The sequence below is a fragment of the Bos javanicus genome, chromosome 13 (assembly GCF_032452875.1).
Source record: "Bos javanicus breed banteng chromosome 13, ARS-OSU_banteng_1.0, whole genome shotgun sequence".
In the NCBI taxonomy this organism is placed as follows: Eukaryota; Metazoa; Chordata; class Mammalia; order Artiodactyla; family Bovidae; genus Bos; species Bos javanicus.
Genome location: NC_083880.1, coordinates 49,217,347 through 49,228,731, shown reverse-complemented (window position 1 = coordinate 49,228,731; position 11,385 = coordinate 49,217,347). Strand labels below are relative to the sequence as shown.

General features: G+C 40.0%; 1 long non-coding RNA gene across 1 annotated transcript; it reads right to left on the bottom strand.

Moving 5' to 3' along the window:
- Window positions 1–363: 363 nt before the first annotated feature.
- Window positions 364–11,125, bottom strand: LOC133259315 (uncharacterized). Its single transcript, XR_009740364.1, has 2 exons — window positions 10,972–11,125; window positions 364–4,438 (listed from the first exon to the last, which is right to left on the bottom strand). It is a non-coding gene; the product is annotated as an uncharacterized LOC133259315 (long non-coding RNA).
- Window positions 11,126–11,385: the final 260 nt, after the last annotated feature.

Genomic DNA, 11,385 nt, shown 5'->3' with positions numbered 1-11,385 from the left:
ATTTCTAGCATCCCAGGAAACACTAATGGCCTACATTTTGACTACAAAGAAATAATGGCTATATGGACTAAATATGCAAGGGTTATAAGCTTCCCGAAAATGACAACTTTGTTTCTATTCACCATTGAATAGGGCCTATAATACTATTCTGGTAGCTCAGACAGTAAAAAGTCTGCCTGCAGTGCAGAAGACCCAGGTTTGATTCTTGGGAAGATCCCCTAGAGAAGAGAATGGCAACCCACTCCAGTATTCTTGCCTAGAGAATCCCAAGGACAGAGGAGCCAGGTGGGCTACAGTCCATGGGGTCACAAAGAGTTGGACATGACTGAGCAAACAACACACTTATAATACTAACAGTACATAATAGGTATCCTATAAATATTTATTTAATTTTGAAGAACTATCTTCCAGAATTTGGGAAATTGATGACTAGCCAGGTAATAGAACTTCTCTGAGCATAACCATTAACTTTTGAACCTTTCCAATATTATTTAAAACACCCAATAGATTCTGAAAGCCCAAACTGAAGTGATATAATACTTGCACTTTGAAATTGGAAAGTTAAGTAACTCACCTTTCCTTGAGAATTTTCATAAGAAAACAGCTCAACAGCCCTCCTGAGACATCAATAATTAAACAGAGGAATATCTTTTCCAGGTACACACATTTTTGCAATTAGAAGTATTACATACAAAGGTTATTGAATGTTTGAGCCTCCAAGAAAAACTGCAATAATTTTTTGCAAACTTTAAAAAAATTGAGTATAGTTAATTGTACAATATTATATGAGTTACAAGTATACAATACAGTGATTCACAACTTTTAAAGATTATACCCATTTATAGTTATTATAAAATATTGACTATATTCCCTATGTTGTACAATATATCTTTATGGCTTATTTTATACTTAATGGTTTGTACCTCTTAATCCCCTTCCCCAGACTTTGCCTCTCCTTTTCTATCTTCCCACTGGTAACCACTAGTTTGTTCTTCTTATCTGTGAGTCTCCTCTTTTGTTATATTTACTAGTTTGTTGGGCTTTTTTTTTTTTTTGACTCCACATATAAGTGATACCATACAATATCTGTCTTTGTCTGACTTATTCTACTTATTATAGTGCCTTCCAAGTCCATGCATGTTGTTGCAAATGGCAGTTTCATTCCTTTTTATGGCTGCTTAGTATGCCATTGTATATACATTACATATCACATCTTCTTTATTCATTCATCTGTTGATAGATACTTAGGTTTCTTCCATACCTTAGCAATTATAGATAATGCTCCTGTGACCATTAGAGTATGTGTATCTTTTCAAATTAGTGTTTTTCGGCTGTCTACCCAGGAGTGGAATTATTGGGTCATATGGTAGTTTATTTTTAGTTTTTGGAGAAACCTCAACCCTGATCCACAGTGTCTCCATCAATTTACAGCCTCACCAACAGATTGCAAGGGTTTCCTTTTTTCCACATCCTTGCCAATACTTGGTATTTGTGTTCTGTTCATTCTGACAGATGTGAGGTGATATCTTATTGTGGTTTTGATTTGCATTTCCCTAAAGATTAGTGATGTTAAGAATCTTTTCATGTGCTTGTTGTTCATCTGCATTTTCTCTTTGGAAAAATTCTATTGAATTATTTTGCCCATTTTAAAATCATGTTGTCTTTTCAATGTTGAGTGAACTGTTTATATATGTTAGATATTAACATGTTATTGACTGTATCATTAGCAAATATTTTCTCCTATTCAGTAGGTTGATGGTTTCCTTTGCTGTGCATAAGCTTTTAAGTTTAATTTCGTCCCATTTGTTTATTTTTGGTTTTATTTCAGTTGTTTTAGGAGACAGATCCCCCCCCACCCAAATATTACTATTATTTACATTAAGACTGATCTGCCTATATTTTCCTCCAAGAGTTTTATAGTATCTAGTCTTACATTTAGGTCTTTAATTCATTTTGGGTTTATTTTTGTATATGGATGGTATGTACATTGTTGCATTTTGTATAGGTACTGTTTAATTTGGTTTGATGATATTTTGTTGAGAACTTTTTGCATCTATGTTGATCAGTAATACTGACCTGCAATTTTCTTGTTTTGTGATAACTTTGTCTACCCTCCTACCCCTTTTGTTGTGATTCCTTCTTTATGTCTTTTGCTTTAGGTCTTTTTCATTGATGATAATCTGCAGATAGTTGTGATTTTAGTGTGCTCACAAGAGGAGGCGAGCTCACAGTCTTTCCAATTTTCCATCTTGGCTATCTCTTTGCAAACTTTTTAACATGCCTTCTCATACAGGATAAGGATAAGTGGTTGTGAAAATGACAAATTATCCAAATTATTTCGAGAAGGCAAGCAGAAGTATCCTGCTCTAGGAGATGTCCTATGTGTCCCAGCAGTGCTCTCCCCTCTTGTCACCAAGCTATTTGTTCTAAGGGTTCCCCCTAGGGAGACTATATGGGTCATTCCATTGTAGTGGGCTGGCTATGGGGGTGGTCTGATAGGCTTGTTTGAATCCTAGCCCAACCCTAGTTGGTTGCCAGGCTCTGCCTTGTGCAGATACACTAGCTGTTAGCAGGGTCTGGTCATGAGATGACTGGCCACAGAACCCCAGGGGGTCCCAGGGCTAGTGTTATCTCACTGGTGGGTGGAGTCAGGGTCCAAAAGACTCCAGAGTTGTTGCCTTCCCACTAATGGGTGGAGGGTACAGGTCCTGAAGTGAATGTCAAATTACTAGCGGGTAGAGCTGGATCCTAGAGACTGACTGCAGGGCCCAGGGTTCCCAGAGCTGGTGTCAGATTACTGGGGGTAGGGGAGGTGGGGGTGGGTGGGAAGGAGAGCCTGGTTCCTGACGTAGTTGGGTATGGGGTCTTCAGTGTCCCAAAGCTTGTGTTGGTCTGCTAGTGGTCCCAGGGTAGGGTCTGGCCTGCTGTGGGTGGGCTCACGTTGAGTGATTGTGGTTTTCTTGACTCTGCTGTCTGCCCCCTGGTGGGTGAGGCTGGTTTAGTGGTTAGGGCAGGCTTCCTGGAGGTCAGGACCAATTCCTGCCCACTGGACAGCAGACTTGGGTTTTGGCCCTCCAGTGGGTGAGGCCATGTCTAGATGCCATTGTGGGTTAGGGAAGTCTTTAGGCAACCTGTCCGCTGATGAGTTGGGCTGTGTCCCTACCTAGTTAATTATTTGCCCTAAGGGATCCCAACACTGGCACCTATAGGCTGTGAATGGGGCCAGATCTTGGTGCTAATGAGCTAGAGGGCAGATTGCATGATGGTGTCTGTCTGCACCCTTGGTCATGCAATAGAAAGCTCCAAAATATGGTTGACACCAATATCTATGTTCCCAGGGTGAGCCTCAGCCACCCTCCACTCCAGACACCATCACTGATTCAACGGACATGCGTTTGAGCAAACTCTGGGAGATGGTGAAGGACAGGGAAGCCTGATGTGCTGCTGCAGTCCATGGGTTCACAATGTGTCAGACACAACTTGGTGACTAAACAACATCAAAATGTCTATGTCCCCAGGGTGAACCTCAGCCGCACCGCTCCCCTCCCCTCTCCCCCAACACACATACCCTACACCCAGTCCCTCCTGGAGACTCTCCAAGACCAAATTATTGCTTTTGGTCCTACCAGATTACTGCTTTCTCCTGGGTCCTAGTGGGCATGAGATTTTGTGTGCAGATAGAGTGAAGTCTTTATTTCCCCCAGTCCTTTGGGACTTCCAAAAGTAAGCCCTGCCAGGCCTTCAAAGCCAAACGCTCTGGGGGCTTGTCTTCCCAGTGCAGAAACCTGGGCTGAGGAGCCCAACTCAGGGCTCAGAACTCTCACTCCTGCGGGAGAACCTCTGCAATTATCCTCTAGTTTGTAGTTTGCCCACCTGGAGGTACGGGTCTTGATTCTATCTTGAGTCTGTCCCACATATCCATCTTGTTGTGGTTCTTTCTTTATGTCTTTAGCTTTACATCTTTTTCTTCGATGGTCATCTGCAGATAGTTGTGATTTTGGTGTGCTCATGAGAGGAGGAAAGCTCAGGGTCTTTTCACTCTGCCATCTCAGCTATCTCTTTGCAAGCTTTCTAACATGCTTTCTCATACAGGATAAGGATAAGTGGCATGTGAAAATGACACAAATTCTCCAAATTCAGATTGAAATATTGAAATAAGATATCCTTTTGTTAATACAATACGTTCTGATTCATTAGAAAATATAAGAGCTGGTGATTTAGATTTGAAAGGACTTATAGTTCTTTCTAAGAAATTTTTCTGAAATAGTTTCACGTCTTCCCAAGTGTTTCTTCCTGTTTGCAGTCCTCAGCAGTAGCTCTGCATTCTGTAGGAGTGAAGACACTTGGATAGATGCCTTCCTGAATTCCATGCATTCGCCCGAGTTGATGGCTCTTGAGAGAAAACATTATCTCCAAATGAAAAACTTCAGATGGAAGACTGTAGAACATAAAAACAAACAAAAAGCCACACTCAGACTTATGACCCCGGGCACTTCCCAGCTCTATTCCCTAATGAAACAACTTTTCTGAAGTTAGAGGGGATAACAGCCATCCTCACATCAGTCAACACCGATGTAAGGCCTCTGTGACCTCCATCCCATTTACCTCTTGCTAGTAGATCTCAGGTGACTGTCAGAGGCTCAGTTAGTTTCTGGGAAAGGACTAATCCCCAAACCCCATTTTCTTATCCCCCTTCTCTTATCAGGGGGAAATGCACTTATTCCTTCTGGAGACCGACTTCCAGAGGTGACAAATGCAAACTGTGTTTTCTCAGTTGCCCCTAAACTCCAATCCTACCTCCTGCCAAGCTCATAGGATAGAAGGTTCCTCTCTGGCTAGGAACTTTATGCATGACTTTTTTCATGGGAGAGGGGTATATAGAATAAGAAAAGAGAAAGCAGGGCACAAATATTATCATATATACTTCCCTTCTCCCAGCAGAAAATGTTCAGTGCTTCACCTAAAGGAAGTGTAGGGCACAAGACCTATTGTTTTCCCTGGCAATGAAAGGGGAAAAGAGCATCTTGTACCACTTTGGACAATTCTGAAAGCATCAACATAGCCAGTTCTATAGCTGAGGGACTGGAACATACTATGAACAACTTAGAAAAAAAGAATCTCAGTAGCTATTGTAAAACGTACTGCAATGAACATCAGAATTCTTGTGTGGCTAGGGCATAGAAGCAGCCTAGATGTCCATCGACAAATGAATGGAAACAGAAATTGTGGTACATATATACAATGCTATTACTCAACTCTGAAAAAGAACACATCTGAGTCAGTCCTTTTGAGGTGGATGAACCTAAAGCCTATTCTACAGACTGAAGTAAGTCAAAAGGAGAAAGACAAATATTGTATATTAATGGATGTGTATAGAATCTAGATAGATGGTACCCTTGAATCTATTTGCAGGGCAGCAACGGAGATGCAGACAGAGAGAAGAGACTTGTGGACACAGTGGGGGAGGGAGAGGGTGAAATGAATGGAGAGAGTAGCATGGAAAAATATAAATTTCTATATGTAAAACAGATGTGTTGTGCTGTGCTAAATTGCTTCAGTCATGTTTGACTCAGTGCAAATCTATGGACAGGCTCCTCTGTCCATGGGATTCTCCAGGCAAGGATACTGGAATGGGTTGCGATTCCCTTCTCCAGGGGATCTTTCCATGTAAAATAGTTAGCCAGTGGGAATTTGCTGTGTGACACAGAGAGCTCATCCCAGTGCCCTGTGACAACCTAAAGGGGTAGGATGGGTGTGAGATGGCCGTAGGTTCAAGAGAAAGGGGACATATGTATACCTGTGGCTGATTCATGTGGTTGTAAGGCAGAAATCAACACAATATTATAAAATATCTTACAATAAAGAAATTAAAAAAAAAAGTCTTAGTAGCTAAACTGTCTACAAAAGTCCAGAAATTGTTGCCTTCAAAGAGATATTTTTCCTGTCAAGTTTTGTGGGAAGACCAGGGGACAGAATTGAAGACAGTCATAAGTAGAACCCCAAATCCCTAGGTGAAACCAGAACTGGTATAACTCTTGCCTATCCTTGGAAGCAAAGAGAATTTTCTGTAAGAATGACTATATATACACACACACCTCATTCTTCCCTGCCAGCCACCCCTGTGCACCTATACTCTTTTTAAGAACTTTTGCATTTTTGGACTTCCCTGGTGGTTCCAGTGGTTAACACTCCAGGACGCACTTCAGGGGGCACTGGTTCAATCCCTAGTCAGAGAACTAAGATCCTGCATGCCAAGCAGCACAGCTGGGATTGGGGTGGGGGGAAAGCATATTTGTTCTTCCTGCAATGTATGTTAGTCTGAACCCATAAGATCTGGATGAACCAAAATGGCCACAAAGGGATCAAGCAGAGAGCCCACTTCACTCTTCCTAAAAGATCCTTCCCATCTCTTATCCCTTCTTGATTTTAGACTCAGGAAGTTTCAAAGAACGGTGGTAGCAGTCAAAACTAAAGTAGGGAGAGAAGGTTTCTGAATGTTCTGTTAGGAAATATACTAGAATTAGGAAATTTTGCTTAGGAAAGGTGATTCTCTGAGCTTATCATGACCTTTGCAATACTGAAAATCTTTCAAGAACTCTTGATAATGGGTTTTAAGAGAGTAGTACAAAATTATTTTTGAAATACTAAGCAATATAGATAACTTATATGACCAAAAGTGTTCAGATGAAAGTATTACAAAGTCATCACCACAAAGTGATGATTTTCCCCATCCTTTTCATTTCTATGCAAATCTTTAATCTAGGAAATGGTAGTGATTACTAAATGTCTCTCATGCTTCAGGATACAGGGTGAATAATTAAAGTCATTCATTTACAAGATAAGGCATTAATGAGTAACTATGAAGATCATATAATCAATTCGTGGAAATTAACGACATTTCAAAGTTCAGTTAAATCCCCCTGAGAAGTCCTAGCTTTGCAATTCTAAACAGTTGCTGCTTCCACTCCAAAAAGTAATTCTTTAGCCTTCTCTTTGGTACCTTCCTTGTTACTGCACCCCCACCATCCCTACTCCCAGTGCTTTTCTAACAAACAGAGAAAGAAAAAGGAAAACAAAATAATAACGGTTAAAATTCCAAGGTTTTACTTCAAGCCAAGGCCACATTTCTAAGCAACTTTGATCAGGCAAATTATCTCTAAGTGTCTCAATTTTTCCTCTAGAAAATTGAAATAATGGATCTGCAAATTTGTAAGGGCATTTAGAGATTGAATGAAGCCTACCTGCTGAGATTTCTGTTTCCAGAAAGATGGAATAGACATCCTTTTACTTATTCCTCCTGTTAAGTTCAACTAAAAACAACTAAACTAAAAACAAATATTAAAAGATCTTAAAGGCGATAAGAGGAGGGCAGACCAACTAGAGACCTTGGCACCTGAAGAACATAGGCAATGAGTTCTCTGAAGTTTCTCTGCAACTCATTTATTCCAGATTGAGTACTGGAGAAGTAACACCCTTCCAACAACATAGATGGAAAAGGGGAAAAAAAAAAAAAAGGCATGACAGAAAGCCTGCTCCCTGTGGCCAAAGGATAAGGAAAGGGATAGTCTACAAGGTGATAAACAAAAACAAAAAACCTCAGATAACAACCAGTCTACTCCAGCCAAGCAACACAGAATAAAACCGCAGCCCAATCGCTACCTCTACTAGGAAAGGCCAAGTGCAGAACCTATACACCCACACTTTGGCAGCTTGAAATGAGGGGCTCCGATCCTCTCTCTCTCAGGGTTTATCAGAGGAAGCCTAATGGACAGTCAGGATTTTCACCAACATTCAGTAGTAACAGGAACACCACAGCCTACAGTGTCAGTGGAAACCATATGGGGATCCTGAAATCCCACCCTTTCCAGCAGTAGCAAGGAGCCTCTCTCCCCTGGAGTATCAGCAGAGGCAGAAGGAAGAACCTGGACTCCAACCTCACTCAGCAATAAGGTGGTGGTACCCCCCCACCTTCATCCACCAGAGCACTGTCAGAAGATGCCTGATGCAACATGAGACTTATATAGGATCTGGAATCTTATAACACACTAAATTGTCTGGGTTTCAATTTTTTAAATTAATGTATTTATTTTAATTGGAGGCTAATTACTTTACAACATTGTGGTGGCTTTCAATTGAAGAAAGTAGGGAAAACAACTAGGTCATTCAGGTATGATCTAAATCAAATGCCTTATGATTATATAGTAGAAGTGATTAATAGATTCAAGGGATTAGATCTGGTAGATAGAGTGCCTACAAAACTATGGATGGAGGTTTGTAAATTGTAAATTGTACAGGTGGTGACCACAACCATCCCCCAAAAAAAGAAATGCAAGAAATCAAAATGGTTGTTTGAGAAGGCCTTCAAATAGCAGAGAAAAGAAAAGAAGTGAAGGGCAAAGAAAAAAAGTAAAGATATAACTGAATGCAGAGTTCCAGATAATAGCAAGGAGAGATAAGAAAGCCTTATGTGAACAATGTAAAGAAATAGAGGAAAACAATAGAATGGGAAAGACTAGAGATCTCTTCAAGAAAACTGGAGCTACCAAGGCAACATTTCATGCAAAGATGGGCACAATAAAGGACAGAAATGGCAAGGACCTAATAGAAGAGATTAAGAAGAGGTGGCAAGAACACGCGAAGAAGTGTACAAAAAAGCTCTTAATGACTCAGATAACCACAATTGTGTGGACACTCACTTAGAGCCAGACATCCTGGAGTGTGAAGTCAAGAGGGCCTTCACAAGTAATGCTTCAAGGGGGAAGCATTACTATGAACAAAACTAGTGGAGGTGATGGAATCCCAGCTGAGTTATTTCAAATCTGAAAAGATGATGCTGTGAAAGCACTGCACTCAATAGATCAGCAAATGTGGAAAACGCAGCAATGGATACAGGGTGGAAAAAATTCAGTATTCATTCCAAACCCAAAGAAGAGCAATGCCAAATGCTGTTCAAACTATTGTGCAATTGCCATCATTTCACATGCTAGCAAGGTAATGCTCAAAATCCTTCAAGCTAGGCTTCAGCAGTCTGTGAATTGAGAATTTATAGATGTAGAAGCTGGATTTAGAAAAGCCAGAGGAATCAGAGATCAAATTGCCAATGTTCGCTGGATCATAGAGAAAACAATGGAATTCCAGAAAAACTTCTACTTCTGTTTCATTGACTATGCTATAGTCTTTGATTGTGTGCACCATAACAAACTGTGGGAAATTCTTAAAGAGATGGGAATAGCAGACCACCTTACCTGCCTTCTGAGAAACATGTATGCAAATCAAGAAGCAACAGTTAGAACTGGAAATGGAACAATGGACTGGTTCCAAATTGGGAAGTACATCAAGGCTGTATATTGTCACCCTGCTTATTTAGACTTTTATGTAGAGTACATCATGCAAAGTTCCAGGCTGGGTGACTCACAACATGGAATCAAGATTGGCAGGATAAATATCAACAACCTCAGATATGCAGATGATACCACTCTAGTGGCAGACAGTGAAGAGGAACTAAAGAGCCTCTTGATGAGGGTGAAAGAGGAGAGTGGAAAATGCTGGCTTAAAACTCAACATTCAAAAAACTAAAACCATGGCATCTGGTCCCATCACTTCATGACAGATAGGAAAAAAGCAGAAACAGTGTTAGATTTTACTTTCTTGGGCTCCAAAATCATTGCAGATGGTGACTGCAGCCATGAAATTAAAAGATGCTTGCTTCTTGGAAGAAAAGCTATGACAAACCTAGGCAGCATATTAAAAAGCAGAGACATTACTTTTCAAACAAAAGTCTGCATAGTCAAAGCTATGGTTTGTCCAGTAGTCATGTAGTATGGATGTGAGAGTTGGACCATAAAGAAGGCTTAATGCCAAAGAATTGATGCTTTTGAACTGTGGTGTTGGAGAAGACAATTGAGAATCCTTTGGAGGTCAAGGAGATCCAACCAGTCCATCCTAAAGGAAATCAACCCTGAATATTCATTGGAAGGACTTTTGCTGAAGCTCTAATACTTTGGCCACTTGATGCGAAGAGTGACTCATTGGAAAAGTCCCTGATTCTGGAAAAGATTGAGGGCAGGAGGAGAATGGGGTGACAGAGGATGAGATATTTGGATGACATCACTGACACAATGGACATGAATTTGAGCAAACTCAGGGACATAGAGAAGGACAGCAAAGACTGGTGTGCTGCATTCCATTAGGTCTCAAAGAGTCAGACAAAACTTATCCACTCAACAACAACAACAACAAATAAACATAACTGAAATAAATGATTAATAGAAAATATTAGCAAAGCAATAGAAGACATGAAGAAAAATCAAATGGAAATTTTAGAACTAAAAGAAATAAAATAACCGATAATATAAACTCAGTAATGAGTTCAACATCAGAAGAAACAAGGCAGAGGAAAGAGTCAATGAACTTGAATAAAACAACAGAAATTATAGAGAGGAAATAGACTTGAAGAAATGAACAGATTCAGGGATATGTGGAACTATATCAAATGACCCTGATATCACATTTTTAGATAATGATATTTTTAAGCAGATGAAGCTAACAAAATTACGCATGCAAAAAATGGCAAAAAGTTTCCTAAATCTGGCAAAAAATGGGAGGTTGGTGAGGTCCAACAGGTTTAAGAAGCTGAGTGAAACTCAACCACAAAAAAAGCCAAAGAAATTGATTCCAAGAGACATCATAGTTAAACGTATGATAACTAAAGACAAAATCCTAAAAGCTGCCAGGAAAATGATGTATCACTTAGAGCAGAAAAATAGTGCAAATGGTGGGAGTGTGTTTCTCACCAGAGCTATGGAAGCCAGAAGGAAGGGGCAGAAGATTTAGGTGTTGAAAGAAAAAAAAAAAAAAAAGAACTATCAACTCTGAATCTTATACCCAGTGAAATATCCTTTAAGAATGAAAAGGAAACTTTAGACATTCTCAGATGAAAAATAATTCAGAATATATTGCCAGCAGATCTACCTGAGAAGAATAGCTAAGGAAGAGGGTAGACTGCTGCATTATGGCAGAGATATAGTCATTGCCAAGGCCAACATGGAGCTCCTCTTCTCCCACCTCCTTCCACGTGGGCAGCAGCAGACCTAAGGTAAGGATGTATCCAGACTGCTCCCCAGACAGCACTGTAAACAGAATGAAAATGATCAAAGAATTCTTGAAATATCAGTAAGGAAGAAAGTCTGCAGAGAAGAGAAATGAATCAGTTAAGCCCAGGACTTTCCTTCTCATTGATTTTTCTGAATTATATTTGATAATTCAAGTAAAAATTATAATATTGTCTAATGTGATTGTCAATGAATATAGAGGAACTATTTGAAACATCTATATTACAAATAGGGATGAGTGAAAGGACATTCAGTTCAGTTCAGTCGCTCAGTC